This window comes from Hemitrygon akajei, chromosome 14, assembly GCF_048418815.1.
Source record: "Hemitrygon akajei chromosome 14, sHemAka1.3, whole genome shotgun sequence".
NCBI lineage: Eukaryota > Metazoa > Chordata > Chondrichthyes > Myliobatiformes > Dasyatidae > Hemitrygon > Hemitrygon akajei.
The window spans coordinates 75,789,022-75,804,345 of NC_133137.1; the positions used below are offsets into that span (position 1 = coordinate 75,789,022).

The 15,324-nt window shown below is 42.3% G+C and overlaps 1 long non-coding RNA gene across 1 annotated transcript; it reads left to right on the top strand.

The window, feature by feature from the left end:
* Positions 1-214: 214 nt before the first annotated feature.
* Positions 215-13,727, top strand: LOC140739006 (uncharacterized). The gene is made up of 4 exons (XR_012101529.1): positions 215-540; positions 857-1,031; positions 8,387-8,486; positions 11,828-13,727. It is a non-coding gene; the product is annotated as an uncharacterized lncRNA (long non-coding RNA).
* The last annotated feature ends 1,597 nt before the right edge of the window (positions 13,728-15,324 follow it).

Below are 15,324 nucleotides of genomic sequence, written 5' to 3' on the forward strand. Positions count from 1 at the left end.
ATTCACTCAAGACTCCTGGATAAGGGAAAAGATAAAACGACACACCCCTTTGCAATTCAGCCCAAAAGCAATCTGATATTCAGAGGAAGCCATCTGTTTTTCTGTTGCTATGGCTAGAAATACAGGCAAGTGACCCATTTATAGGATGAGCATATTATTGTAATATGTCTTCTCTTTCGCCAGCTCTGTATGGATTATAAATGTTCAACAAAAAATCAGAACCACATATAAAGTCACTCTACATTTGTAACCTGTGGAACCTTAATTTCCACAATGACCTTCTGAACTAATAATCCATCACTTACGACTTTTTTGATACCAACATGTTGAATTTAAAATCCTCCTCGTCAGGAACTGTGAATGTATCCATGACATCCTCCTTCTCTCTTTTTCCGTTCCCTATACCCTCTCGCCCCTTCTTTGCTTCTTATCTCTGTCTGTTTCCCCTCCTCCTTTTTCATAAATCTCTCTGCCTCTTTGATTGAATGCCTAGAAGGATCCATCCAGCCCACCCCTGAACTCTATGGACTGCCAGTGGAGGTAAATATCAACTTGGTTCTATTCTATTTTCCTCCTTACCTGTCATCAGCTAGCTGGGGGTCGATATGATCGCAGGATGAAGATTGATCTGAAGTTGAAGCCTGGAGACTGGAAGCCAGTCCTGGCATTGGAGGATTGTCTGTGTGTATTGGGTGGGTGAGAGGGAGGACAAGGGCTTGAACTTCAGTTCAGAGCGCTGTTTGCTCGCATTTATTATTTGCATGATTTGCTTATTTTTGTCTGAACATTAGATGTCTGACAGTCTATTCTTAATGGTTCTTCTTTTGGGTTTCTTTGTTTCCTGCCTGCCTGTTAGGAGATGAATCTCAATGTCATACTGCACCAACCGCCGCCACTGGGCTATAAACGTGCAGGAGCAGTGTGTGGTTAAATGCCTTGCTCAAGGACACACACGCTGCCTCGGCTGAGGTACGAACTAACAACCTTCAGATCGCTAGCCCAAAGGCTTAACCACTTGGCCACGCATCAAGGTTGTACATCTCAAGGTTGTATAATGTATACATACTTCGAAAATAAGTGTAATTTGAACTTTGTTTTGCTGGTGTTTTGTTGATTGCTGTATTCTGTTGTTGTAACAAGCATTGTGGGCATGCTGTTTTGGCATCAGAGTGTGTGGCAACACTTGCAGGCTGCCCCCAGCACATCCCTAGTTTGCATTGATTGTTTGTGCAAATGATGCATTTCACTGCATGTTTTGATGTGCACGTGATAAATAAATCTGAAACTGAGACCTTTCATTTTCTAAAGCCCTGTATACTTTCTGGACCTGTAATATGTCAGTCAGTGGGAAAGATTTGCTGAGAAACAGTTAGTGATGGAAGCAGCCATAATATGTTATACAATGTGTACTTTGTGACCTTGACATAGAAAGGAATGGGAAAAAACATCTATGAAAACTTTTTTTGAACCTATCCTCTTCTCTGATCTGTCGACACGGGCTTGTCTCATCTCAAACCATACTATCCAGAATCATCTCGAAGAATGTTAAGGTAAGTTTATAAGTGTATTCTCTGTAAGTTTTCCTTTATATTCTGCACCAGAAGGAGGGAATGTATCAGTGCTGGTATCGTTTGTTCATCATGTGCCATGTTGTATGATGTAGGTGATCATGGTCTTTCCATTTTCGGCACATTTTTCTGCAGAAGTAGTTTACCATTGCCTTCTTCTGAGAAGTTTCTTTACAAGATGGATGACCCCAGCCATTATCAATACTCTTCCGAGATTGTCTTCCTGGTGTCAGTGGTCGCATAACCAGGACTTGTGATAGACACCAACAACTCATAAGACCATCCACCACCTGCTCCCATGGATTCATGTGACCCTGATTGGGGGGGGGTGCTAAGTAGGTGCTACACCATGCCCAAGGGTGACCTGCAGTTTAGTGGAGGGAAGGGGCACCTTACACCTCCTTTGGTAGAGATGTATCTCCACCCTGCCACTCTCATTGTGAAACATTAAGGATTTTGTGTGAAAGATGGCAAAACTGAGAAATATAGAAATAATAATGGTATCAGCTGCTGTGGAGAATGCAAGTGGTGGCATAAAACAGGTTGACTGAGTCAGAGCCACACAGAAGAGAAGCAGGCCCATCGGCCCATCATCTCCATGCCTCCCATTTACCAGCACTTGGTCCATAGGTTTCTATGTGTTGTTGGTTCAGATGTTTGCCTAGAACGTGAGAGGTTACTTATCTCCAATGCTCACTCAAGTGCAGTTTTTTGTTCCAAACTTGCTTGTACAGGATTGATTGGGGAAGCTGGTGAGAGGTGGGGGCACAAATGACACTTTGATAAGAGGGTAATGTGAGATCTCAGTGAAGAGTTTTATCCCAGTAACCATATTGAGGTCTTAAATCCTTTGATAGCATTGCACACTTGCTTTGAGAAAAGATAACCAGGTAATGTCCTTTGCCATGTCATGTTTTGGTTTTCCGGCAATGTGTTTGCAGCTCTTTGTGAATAACACGGGTAACTCTAATTCCTCGCTTAGTCAGGATGAACGACAAACAAGACGCAATATCTATGTTGTCAGCATCCATGCATTCGTCCACAAACTGACAACAGACAGCCAATGAAAATCGTACTCACTTCCAATCATTACTAGACCACCCTTACTCATATTTTTGTAAGTTTTTTTTGGCTATTCCCTCTTACTTTCATGCTCATGTCAAAATAATTTTACCTTTCCAAGTATGAAAATGTCAACCTATTGCCTTTACCTTCCTGGGGAATGAAGCCACAGTGGAGACCAACATAAGTAGCAGATTCCCAAGTGTTCAATAAAGTTTAAAACAAGCTGAAAAGTAAATTCCATTATCAAAGTACATACATGTCACCATATACAACCCTGAGATTCATTTTCCTATGGACCGACTTAGCAAATGTATAGAATAACAACTGTAGCAGGATCTACATAAGATTAACTAGAGTCCAGAAGGCAACAAACTGCGCAAATACAAATATAAATAAATAGCAAAAAGTAACACGAACATGAGATAACTAGATAAGGAGACTTTAAAGTGAGATCATTAGTTGTGGGAACCTCAGTGATGACCAAGTGAGTGCAGTTAACCCCCTTGTACAGGAGCCTGATGGTTGTGGGGTAGTAACTGTTCTTGAACCTTGAATACTTACTGCTGATAGGCAGCCTCATAAAGTGCCTCGCTGAAAACCTGGGAAAACATTCCCTGTATAATGTATCAAGACTGAGCTGATTTTAACAAGGCTTTTGAATCATCTGCAAATGGTGATATTGGAATTATTACAGTAATGTACGCTGTCAGGGATTTGTATTAATACTGTATGTTTATTTTTGGTAGGGATTCAGCATTCAAAGTTAGCATTTCCAATTAAAGCTGCTGTCAGATAATGACATATGCATACACACCATAGGGGGAAGGGAGGGATGTTCTCTATTAAAAGGCAGGTTGGTTCATTTCACATGACATCAAGAAACAGCTGAGCGTACTAAGCACAGCACATGCTTTGGTACGTCAATAATCTAGATTCACTGTTCAAAATTATGCTCCAGTAGTAGTCACGCATGAAGTTGTTCCAGTGCAGTGTGGTGTTGGAATCTGTCAGTCTGTAGAAAGTTTCCTATCTCTGCTGTCCACACAGTCTCTACGATGCAGCTGGGGTAGTCAGTTACGGGCAGGTGGGGTTTGTCAGCCGTGGTTGGCAGCTCATCTAGGAGAAGGAAAACTCTGATCTCAAACCTCTGCTGCCTTGCGTCTATACTCGCTCATGGGGAAGGCTTCGGGAGTAAAGCCTGAGGAAAAACTACAGAGATGAGGTCCCTAGGCTAGTCCTACACTCAGTTCAACACTGACTGGCAATTCCTGAGTTGCTGCTTATGCCAAATAGACTAGTTTTGGCCACTCCTTTGGATTCATCAGTTGTGTGGAGAGCAGGAGCCTATTTCATGGGCAGCAGTTTGCTCTCCGTATCATAGTGCCTTACCTCGTGTATCACATGGGCATCTAGGATGCAATATCCATGGTCGACCCCAGCCAACGGTCCTTTAACAGAGTATCAGACTCGTCTGAACCAGCAGCAAAGTGATTGTAGGAATCCTGACCAATACATCTGCCATCCCTTGTGTGGCTTGTTCTCTGAATCACAGAAACATTCATTTCAAACACACTTCCAGCCTTGGTCCCACCATGGGTTCAGGAAATAAATTTCAGAAGTGAATGGAGAAGAATCATGGTTGATGTCAAGGTAACATGCCACCATTGAGCACGAGGAAGCAGCATCTATCATCAAGGACCTCCATCAACCAGGCCATGCTCTCTTTTTGCTGCTGCCAACAGGAAGGAGGTACAGGAGCCTCTGGTCTTACACCACCCGGTTCAGAAGAAGTTCTTAGCTTTCAACCATCAGGCTCCTGAACTAGTGTGGATAACTTCCCTCACTTCAGCACTGAACTGATCACTGAGCACTACCTATGGACTCACTCTCAAGGACTCTACGTTCATGTTCTCAGTATCTATTATTTGTTTGTTTATTTATTCTTTCATCTTTCTTTCTTTATTATTATTTGCATTTGCACAGGTTGCATTCCTTTGTACCCGTGGATGCTTGTCAGTCTTTGCTTACATATGTGTAGTTTTTAATTAATTCAATTATATTACTTGGTTCTACTGTGAATGTCTGTAAGAAAATGAATCTCAGGGTAGTATATGGTGACATATACTGTGCATAATATACTTCTGATAATAAATTTATTTTGAACTTTGAACATTGGATCAAATAAGGATTTCACCTAAAACTGAGTTTAACAGGAAATTCTCGTAGTATGGCGAAAGTCAAATCTAACAAGAAAGATGGTGTGGGTGTTGTTAATTAGTCATTTAAACCACAGGAGATCGAGGTGGGAATTATGAAAGGCTGCGCAATAAGTTCTGCCATCTTTAGCTGTTAATAAAACTCATGTTAGAAGTGTTTTTTTTTATAATGACTGTACTATTCAGCTCCACACTCAAACTGCTGGAGGAACTCAGCAGACCAGGCAGCATCTATGGAAGTGAATGAACAGTTGATGTCTCAGGATGAGATTTTTCTTCAGACCTGAAGGAGGGTTTTGGGCTGAAATGTCAACTGTTGACTCTTTTCCACAGATGCTGCCTGACCCTGCTGAGTTGTATTGCTTTGGATTTCCGGAATCTGCAGACTTCCTCATCTTTTGAATATTCAGCTCGATTCACAATTCCCCGGGCAATGAAACAATCTACATCCACACACAGCAAGAAATGAACAATATCCAATTTTGAACAGATAAGTAGCATATAATATTTATTCACCAGATCTGGCTGCTTCCAGCGAGACAGGTTTTAAACACCCTCACTACAAATTCATGACTGAACCAAGGAACTTAATTCGCTGCTTGTTCAGGAATAGGATTCAGTGGTGAGCAGTTGTCCCACACTTTCCCTCACAGACCAACCCAACCTCACTTCTAGCTGGCCACAGCCTCCCGTCATTGATATTCAGGTGTTGAACTCACTCTCCTGGAAGATTGCATCTGCAGCAAAGTTCACTGTTTGATCTGCAATCTACCCTTTATCTCAGGCACCCATTCTTTTCACCATGATCCACTGCAGTGTATGGTTTACAGCAACAACTCAGAGAGGTCTCTTTAATGGAACCACCTCCTTGGAGAGAGATTTGAGGAAGGAATACTGGTGCATGAGTGCCAATCAAATCAGGAAACCCCTATGATTTGCTTATCCAAAGACTTGTAAACCAAGCAACGCAACCGTCTCAATCTAACCAGACAACCACATTTTCAGTGCTTAGTAAGCAAACTCTGCTGCTTCTTGGGTGTCCTGTGGTTAAGGGGAAGACTACAGCTTCTGTTTAGAGCTGCCACACATTGCAGAGTGGCCTACTGTGCAGTGAGTCTTTCTGCGTGCTTTAGATATTGCATTTTCCTGGAGCTGCCTGATGTGCTTGAGTGAAGATCCAAATCACTTCAGTTACTTTCTTTAAAAATTAGAAACGTTTAGTTGAAGTTGATCAGGCTGTGCTGCAAGAGCAAGGGTTCTCCTTACCTCTGCTCAAGGATGTGACCTGGACTGGAGGGCTTGAGTTACAAGGGAAGGTTGAATAGGCTGGGGCTTTTTACCCTGGAAGCTGAGGGTCGACCATACAGACATACAGTACTGTGTAAAAACCTTAGGCATATAAGCTGCCCAAGACTTCGGCACAGTACTGTATGTGTCAACGTGGAGCGGAGAGCGTATTTTGTGAATCCGGCGGGAACATGGGATGTCAGGAATGGCGAAGATGGAGAACCGTGCAGGGGGTGTGTGACAGGTGACTGAGAAGGAGTGCCGGGGCAAGGGGGTAGCGCAGGTGCAGCCACGCCCAGCCCTGAGACACCAGGCAAGGTCAGTTGATTCTAAACAATCGGTTTATCGATCATAACAGAATGTCTCTCTGGTGCCTCCCCTTTTCCCAACCATGATCCCCCTCTCCCTGCCCCTTCACACTCAGTCCACAATAGAGACCAATATCAAAATCTGGTTTATCATCACTCACATATGCCAAAGACTTTTGCACAATACTGTAGTAATGTTATGTATTGCACTGTACTGCTGCCACAGAGAAAATTTCATGACATACAGTATGTGAGTGAATTGAATGACCTTGACTGGCCTCTCAAGGCTGGGTTTGTCTGTACCGGTGCCACCTCCCACCCTTGGTACTCCACCTTTGCCACCTGTTTATATATATATCTATGTGTGCCTTGAACTTTTGCACAGTACTGTATGTGGAAAGGAATGGTTCAGATGGTTTTGAGTTAAATGCAGGCAAATGAGACTAGCTCAGGTAGGTAACTGGATAGCATTTTTAAGATGGGCTGAAGAGCCTTTTTCCATGCTATAAAGCTCTAGACCAGGGGTTCCCAACCCTTTTTATTCCATGGACCCCAGGCTGGGAACCCAGGCTCGATGGTACTCACAATCACAATTGTCAGAATAGTGGAATGAATCTGCCCATTATGCAGTTGGAGTTTAGGGCAGCAATGAAGGTTTTCCTTCTCTGTCTGTGCATGGACACTCAGATGTAGAAGGATTCTTCATTGCTGTTTCCGTAACTGGCTTGTTTGATCAGCCAGGGTTGTTAGCTCTGAGCTGAACGCCAAAGCCTGGAGGCCTGGGGGCCTCTGTTCTGGCGGTGTAGTGGCATCTGCACCAGACTTCAGGGCGAGTGAGCCCGGGTTCAAATCTGACCGGCTCCTTGCACACTTTACATCCGTGCTTGGTTCAGCATCAAGCTAGCAATCTGGCTTTGTAAAATAGACAAACAGTAAAGAAATGACAAAGTTCCCATGCGATACACCAAACAAGGGTCGGGGAGAAACGTTTGAACCGCCCCAAGCTTGGAGGACCGGTGGACCTCTCTTAGTCTGTCTTCTTCCCTTTGACCTGTTTGGTATGGGTGACCCTACCAAACCCAAAGCGTAAAGTCTTGACTCCAGCCAGCATAGCTCTCCAGGTCATTGAGGCACACAAACCTCCAAACCCTATGAGAAGGTTGAGGACAAACAAGAGATAATCTGCATGTGCTGGAAATTCGAGCAACACACACAAAATGCTGGAGGAACTCAGCAGGGCAGGGAGCATCTATGGAAAAAAGTACAGTCGGCGTTTTAGGCCGAAACCCTTCGGCAGAATGTTGTGGTCCTCTTGGAGGGTGAAAAATACGTTATTATATTCTTATTTCATGTCATTATTGCTATATATTTATATCTGCATTGGTATAGTTTGTTTAGAGTTTACCATTTCTGATGTTTACAGTTTACATTTACTGTTCTATAGATAGATTTGCTAAGTATGCCCGCAGAAAAAGAATCTCAGGGCTGTATATGGTGACATGTATGTACTCTGATAATAAGTTTTACTTTGAACTTTGAAGTTTGAAGTAAAGCGATGGTAAATTATGTGTGTGTAGGCCTCCGTTAGTCTCGATAGACCATGGATTTGCACCTTGGAAAGTTTCCAGCGTGCAGGCCTGGGCAAGGTTGTATGGTAGACCGGCAGTTGCCCATGCTGCAAGTCTCCCCTCTCCACACCACCGATGTTGTCCAAGGGAAGGGCATTAGTACCCATACAGCTTGGCACCGGTGTCGTCGTAGAGCAATGTGTGGTTAAGTGCCTTGCTCAAGGACACACACGCAGCCTCAGCCAAGGCTCGAACTAGCAACCTTCAGATCACTAGATGGATGCCTTAACCACTTGGCCATGCATAAATTATGTAGATACAAGAGGAATGGTGAGCAAAATGTGAATTTTTGGAAAATAATTCTCTTTTAATAGAAACGGAGTTGCAGTGGACAATTCAGACATATCACGTGAGGGGGACCTGAAGCATCAATTGTTGAAGAAGATGAGAGTCAACAGGAGCAATTCAGTATAAGTGAGTATAGCTACTCCATTAGTGGCAATTACAGAAATTACGAGTTGGGTTAGGAAGCTCAGACTGAGCAACTGCTAGGCTGCAGAAGCACCAGAATGACAGGGATTGTTAACGCGAGTTCTAACAGCACACTGACAAATAAGGTTCAGTGAGAGAAGGTATTTCCTGTGTTAGCAGGACTAACACTAGTTACTGGAAGACACAGGGATGGTAAATTGATACTGGTCTGTGGAAAGATAGTAGAGAAGTCTGCAGGACGACTACGGCTGATTGATTTACAAGGATAGATCTGATCTGTTCTATCCATGACACAGGAGCTGAACTGATGAAAAGACAATCAAATGGGAAATCTATAGGTCTATTACTTATCCAATTTGTGAAAAATGAACAACTTTCTAAAAGCAAGAAAAATTGATGTGAGCTGCACATCCAGATTACACAGAAGGTTTATCGAAGCACACTGTGAATATAAATTTATACACAAAGTCAGGGTTTCCCATGATTTTTCTTCAATTAACATGTTTCTAACTTACGTTGTGAGGAGCATTTGTGTGGGATTAATTTTTTGCTTTGGTTTAGGTGTTTTCACAATTCTCTAACCACCCTCATGCCACCCGCTCCATCATCATTATCAAATACCTGTTACACCTCTGGCATTTAGGGCAGCAATACCCCCACCCTCACAGAAAAAACACATTTCTGAGTTTTGCAAGCATGGGGTCAGTACCAGCTCTACTTTTCTTTGTGTCAGCCTAGTTCCTGAGACATCTGTTTCTTTTTCACTCCGGCGATTTGAAGGAAGACAGGATGATTTCTGAGAAAGTATCTCCAAAGACCATCCTCTTATCCTTAATGCTGATTCAATAGACTTGCACAGAAGGAAATTACAATTTCCGAGTGACTTACCCTCAGGACATCTCAAAGCACTTTGTAGCAATGGTTCATTTTTGAAGACAAGTCGATACGGCAACCAATTTGCATGCGAAAAATACCACATAAAGAGCAAAAGAATAAAATGTGAAATGCATTGCTGGTAATGGTTGAGAAAGCACACTTGCTTGGATATGAGATATTCCTTCTCTATATCAACTCTATCAGATGATCTTTTCAGCTCACTTACTCAAGTCGATATTGAATGCCTCAGTTGAGCAAATGTACCTCCTTCAATGAAGCACTGGAGATAAGTGCATTTTAGATTAGAAGCCATAGGGATTTATACTCAAATGCACTGACAAGCAAACAAGTGGTACAATTGGATCTAGTTGGGTTACTTGAAGATTAATATCTGCCTATTTTCTCTAACGTTCAAGAGGAAGGTAATCACTAAATTATTGGCTGCAATTCCTCTCTAAAATGCCACTATGTATTCCAATGGATAATGAAGGAAAATGAAACAAGAAGGGACTCTTTGCTACCACACTTTCTCACCTGGGTCCTCTCTCCCCATGCTCCAATATTAGGGTCATTCTGACCTCTTTATCTCCACTGGATAGTAAGGGGACGGTGTGAAATAATAGGCTGGATATTTGGACCCGACGTGTGGATGAGGATTTAAGAGCCGAGCCAAACTGAAAAGGTCAGGATGTCCGATCCCAAGCTGAGAGACAGGCCAGTTCAGTTTGCTACTCTGCGATATTTACTCGACTCTGCATCGAACTAAGAGTCTGTGGACAGACTCTCCCTGTGGACTTCAGTGCTGAACGCTATTTGCTTGTGTTTAATGCTTGCGTAATCTGCTTTCTCTCTCTCTCTCTCTCTCTCCCTCTCTCTCTGCACAGTGGATGTAGGACAGTCTTCTAACAGTCCTTAATGGGTTCTTTTGGGTTTCTTTGTTTTGTGGCTGCCCGTAAGGAGACGAATCTCAAGGTCGTATAATGTATACATACTTCGATAATAAATGTCCTTTGAACATTGATTCTTTCTCTTCTTGCTTTAATAATAGGGTTATGCTGACATCTCTATCTCCACTGAATGGTTAGGTACTTGTGTTGAATAATAACCTGGATTCTTTCTCTCCTTGCTCCAATAACAGGGTCATCCTGACATCTCTATCTCCACTGAATGGTTAGGGGCTTGTGTTGAATAATAACCTGGATTCTTTCTCTCCTTGCTCCAATAACAGGGTCATCCTGACATCTCTATCTCCACTGAATGGTTAGGGGCTTGTGTTGAATAATAACCTGGATTCTTTCTCTCCTTGCTCCAATAAAAGGGTCATCCTGACATCTCTATCTCCACTGAATGGTTAAGGGCTTGTGTTGAATAATAACCTGGATTCTTTCTCTCCTTGCTCCAATAACAGGGTCATCCTGACATCTCTATCTCCACTGAATGGTTAAGGGCTTGTGTTGAATAATAACCTGGATTCTTTCTCTCCTTGCTCCAATAAAAGGGTCATCCTGACATCTTTATCTCCACTGGTTGGTTAAGATTTTGTGCTGAACAATAACCTGGATTCCTTCTCTCCAAGCTTCAATAATAGGGTCATTTTGATCTCCCTATCTCGACTGAATGGTTACTTTCTGTTTGCTGATTAAAGAGGTTACTTGAACTCTTGTGAATCCTGCTATGAAAACAATTTTATAGTCATAAGATACTTCTGAAGCAGGAAGCACAAATACAAAGCCACAGTAATGAATACATCACACAACATAATATAGCCAAAATAGAGATTAGCAAGCAGAAGAATATACATAAATAAAAGATAAATAATTAAAGCCCGAATAAATTGAAGCTGTTGAACATAATAAACAATAATGCTACTGCCCCAGTAATTAAAACTTCTAAATATTTTTTCTCTCCAGCTGTCTTACTTTGTAACAAGGATCACTACGAGGTGTTCTTGCATAGTTTGGTGTGATTGTGACTTGCAGTACATCACACACCATTTGGAGAGAGTGACAGACAGTGTAGGAGAGAGGTAGCAAGTACCATTAGTGGGTGTGCGGTGTTGTGATGACAGGATGAAGAAACAAATGGGCCAGAACACAAGATGTCGGGAAAGCAGACCAGAAAATATACATTGCAACCAGAGGCACCAGAGGAGATATTTTTGTTGTGGCACCAAGGTAAATTGATTTGACTAAGTGAAGAAGATGAGAATAGAAAAGTTTTGTGTCTACGGGGGAGTCATCTTGATTTTTCAGACATAGGTATGCTCTTCAGCAAGCTCACTTCCCTACCCCACACAAACCCTCTAACACTCTATTTCCCATCATGCCAGCAACCCAAACTAATTTGCTTAAGGACAAGAAAATATAACCTATCTTCACCAGATTGTGTTTTACAGATGAACTTCCTTCCGGCTAAAGAAGCTTTACCAATTTTTTTTTTAATCATAGCATAGAGATTTGGCCTCAGGCTCACTCGTGATGTGTCCTGCGTGTGTGGAAGCAGAACTGGATATAATACTCAAGGTGTCGTCAGACAAAAGCACAAAGCAGATGGATAAGGATCCCCATCAATCTGTATTCAACACTTGTAGAAGGGCGGGAGCAGGGATGGGCCGTTTGATTCTTCACGCACCTTGCTCCATTCAATTTGTTCATGTCCGATCCATATCTCAACTCATTCATCTCCTGTGGCTTCTTGTGCCTGAGCACTCTTCCCACAAGTCACCACCGTTCCGGCTTCGAATTTTCCAGTTTGTTTTACAACAGCAAGTTCTGAGGGCAAAGGTGAATTCTCTTTTCCCTCAATCAATTAAACAACAGGTTCATTTAGTGAAATCAGCTGGGCCAGTAGTGCAGCTGAAGTACAGAGAGGAAGTGGAGCGGCTGGTGGATTGGTGTGAGAACAGCTACCTACGTCTGATTGTGGAGAAGACCAAGGAAATAATTGTGGACTTCAGGAAGCTGCAGATGAACCAACCCTTCCACACATAAATGGCATAGAGAGAGTTATGAGCGTCAGGTTTCTGGGAACTCACGTCATGGATAACCTCACCTGGTCCCTTAATATCACCTCCCTGAACAAGAAGGCACAGCAGCAGCTCCGCTTCCTGGGCAGATTGAAGCAAGTGAGGCTCCCCTCTCCTCCCCATTCTTAACTGACTTTTTCAGGAAAACCATCACAAGAGTCCTGACAAGCTGCTTCTCCATCTGGTACGGGAGCAGCTGAGCATCTAACTGCAAGTCCCTACAAAGGACTGTGAGAGTGGCCATGACGATCGCTGGGGTCTCCCTACCATTCATTGGGGACATATATCAGGAGCACTGTGGGTGCAGGGCTTAAGTACTGTCAAAGGTTCCATCCATCATCCTCTTTGACATTCTGTCATCAAGTTGGAGACTCCAATGCATAAAGACAAGAACGGTCAGGATGGGAAACAGGATCTTCCCTCAGGCCATTAGGCTTCTGAACTCCCTGCCACATTACATTCGAAGTGTCTCCAGATAATTTGTACTGTACTCTACAATATTTAATTTATGCACTTAACTTAGTTTATCTATGCGTAACTTATTTGTTGATTTAACTCTTAACTTTCCAAGTTTTTGTGTGTAACATTTGTGTTAAGTGTATTACTGTGCTTTATATCCTGGTTTGGAGAATGCTGTCTCATTTGGCAGTAGGTATTTATATAGTTAAATAACAATAAACATGACTTGACTTTCTGCAGGAGCAGAAGAGAAATGGGCCTTAGACATCTTGCAGATCCGAGTCATCTGTTCAAAAGCCAGCAGGGTAAAGTGAGATTGCACTGGATCAATAGACTACAGTGATAGGCAAAAAGCATGCACTGTCTTTAGGTTTAATTCTTTTCAAGCATAGGCCATACAGTTTTGGAACCCTCTATCCCTCACCTGGCTTCACCTATCACCTGCCAACTTGTATTTTTTCCCCTCCCTCCAATTCTAGCTTAACTTCTTACTCCTTCCTTAACAATCCGGATGAAGTACTGGATACTTCATCAAATAGTGAAAAGTTGTGGATACTGCCCAGTCCATCACTGGTAAAGTCCTCCCAACCATTCAGCACACCTACATGAAATGCTGTTGCAGGAAAGCAGCGTCCATCATCAGAGACCCCCACCACCCAGGCCATGTTCTCTTTTTGCTACTGCCATCAAGAAGCAGGTACAGGAGACACAGGACTCACACCACCAGGTTCGGGAACAGTTATTACCCCTCAACCATTAGGGTTTTGAACCAAAGGGGATAACATCACTAACTTTACTTGCCCAATCATTGAGATGTTCCTACAACCAATGGACTCAGTTTCAAAGACTCTTCGTCTCATGTTCTCAATATATATTGCTTAATTATTTATTATTATTATTATTATTATTATTATTATTATTATTATTATTATTATTATTATTATTTCTTTCCTTTTTTATTTGCACAGTTTGTTGTCTTCTGCACTTTGATTGAATGTTCAAGTTGCTGTGGTCTTTCATTGATTTTGTTATGGTTATTATTCTATAGATTTATTGAGTATATGGGTTTGTATATGGTGACATATATGTACTTCGATCATAAATGTACTTTGAACTTTGATCTTTTGACCCGAAGGCCGATTGTTCATTCCTCTTCGTGGATGCTGCTTGACCTGCTTAGCGCTTCCACCATTTTGAGTGTGTTTTTGGAATTTTAGCCGAGTTCTTCTCAAGAAGCTGTGCATCATGTCAACAATGCCAGAGTCCATGCACCTGATGATGGATGTGGGAACAAAAGGCCACCTGAATGCACAATTCCAATTCATTGGTTGAGTGCTGCTCTGAATCATTTGTACACACTTATAATGAAAGCAACAAAGATTCTTGGTTTCTTTTTGTTTCATCTATATTCATCAAACTGAATATGCAGAGATGAATGATTTGAGCTTTCTGGTCAATTATTTAAAAACAAAGATTTACTTCAGGGATACTACTAAAAGTGGTGGAGTTTGAATTTGTAATCTTCTTTTTGGCAGTGATCCATTAAGTTTAGTTGCCTTCATTTTTTTTCCTTTTTACCTCTATATCAAAGATGTAATTGATTGCCTGTGACCAGCAACAAGGTGCTAATAAGAAGCAAGCTGTATTTTTCATATCTCAGTCCATACTGGCGTTTCCCTCCAGTGACCAAATATGGCTCTGAAGGCCTAATGAAGACAGAAAACCGATGACATGTGTCAAGTTATGGTTGTGGGTAAATTAATGACTTCAAGCTATGATTGAATCAAAATAAAAAAGATGGCACGTCAATTCTGAATCTCACATTCCCAAATAATCAGTGCATGCATAAAATCACAGTATCATAGAAAATGAGAAATTTTGCAGATGCTGGAAATCCAATGCAACATACACAAAATGCTAGATGATCTCAGTAAGTCAGATAGCAAGTATGGAAATCACACTTTGGGCCAAGACCCTTCTTATGACATGAAGAAGGCCACTTGGCCAATCAAATTCATTAGTAGGTCTAGTAGCAATTACCCGGGTAGCGCCTGATCTGGCTCATTGTTGGTATTTGCTACTCCCTCAACAGAAGGTCCTCCCTCACCTGCATTCAGGGTCCCAAACAGTCCTTCCAGGTGAGACAGCACTTCACCTGCAAATCTGCTGGGTTGTCTACTGTGTCCAGTGCTCTCGATGGGCCCTCCTCTACATTGGTGAGACCCATCATAAATTGTGGGACAACCTCGTCATGTACCTCTGCACCTTCCGTGGGACTGTCAAGATCAGGCCACCTTCAAAGAGGAGGACCAACACGTTATATTCCATCTGTGTAGCTTCTAACCTGATGGCACAATTATCAATTTTCCCATTCTGGAATATAAGCTTTTGCTCCTCCAACCTGAGTGTGGCATCTTCTTGACACAAGACGAGGTCATGGACCAACATGTTCAAATACAA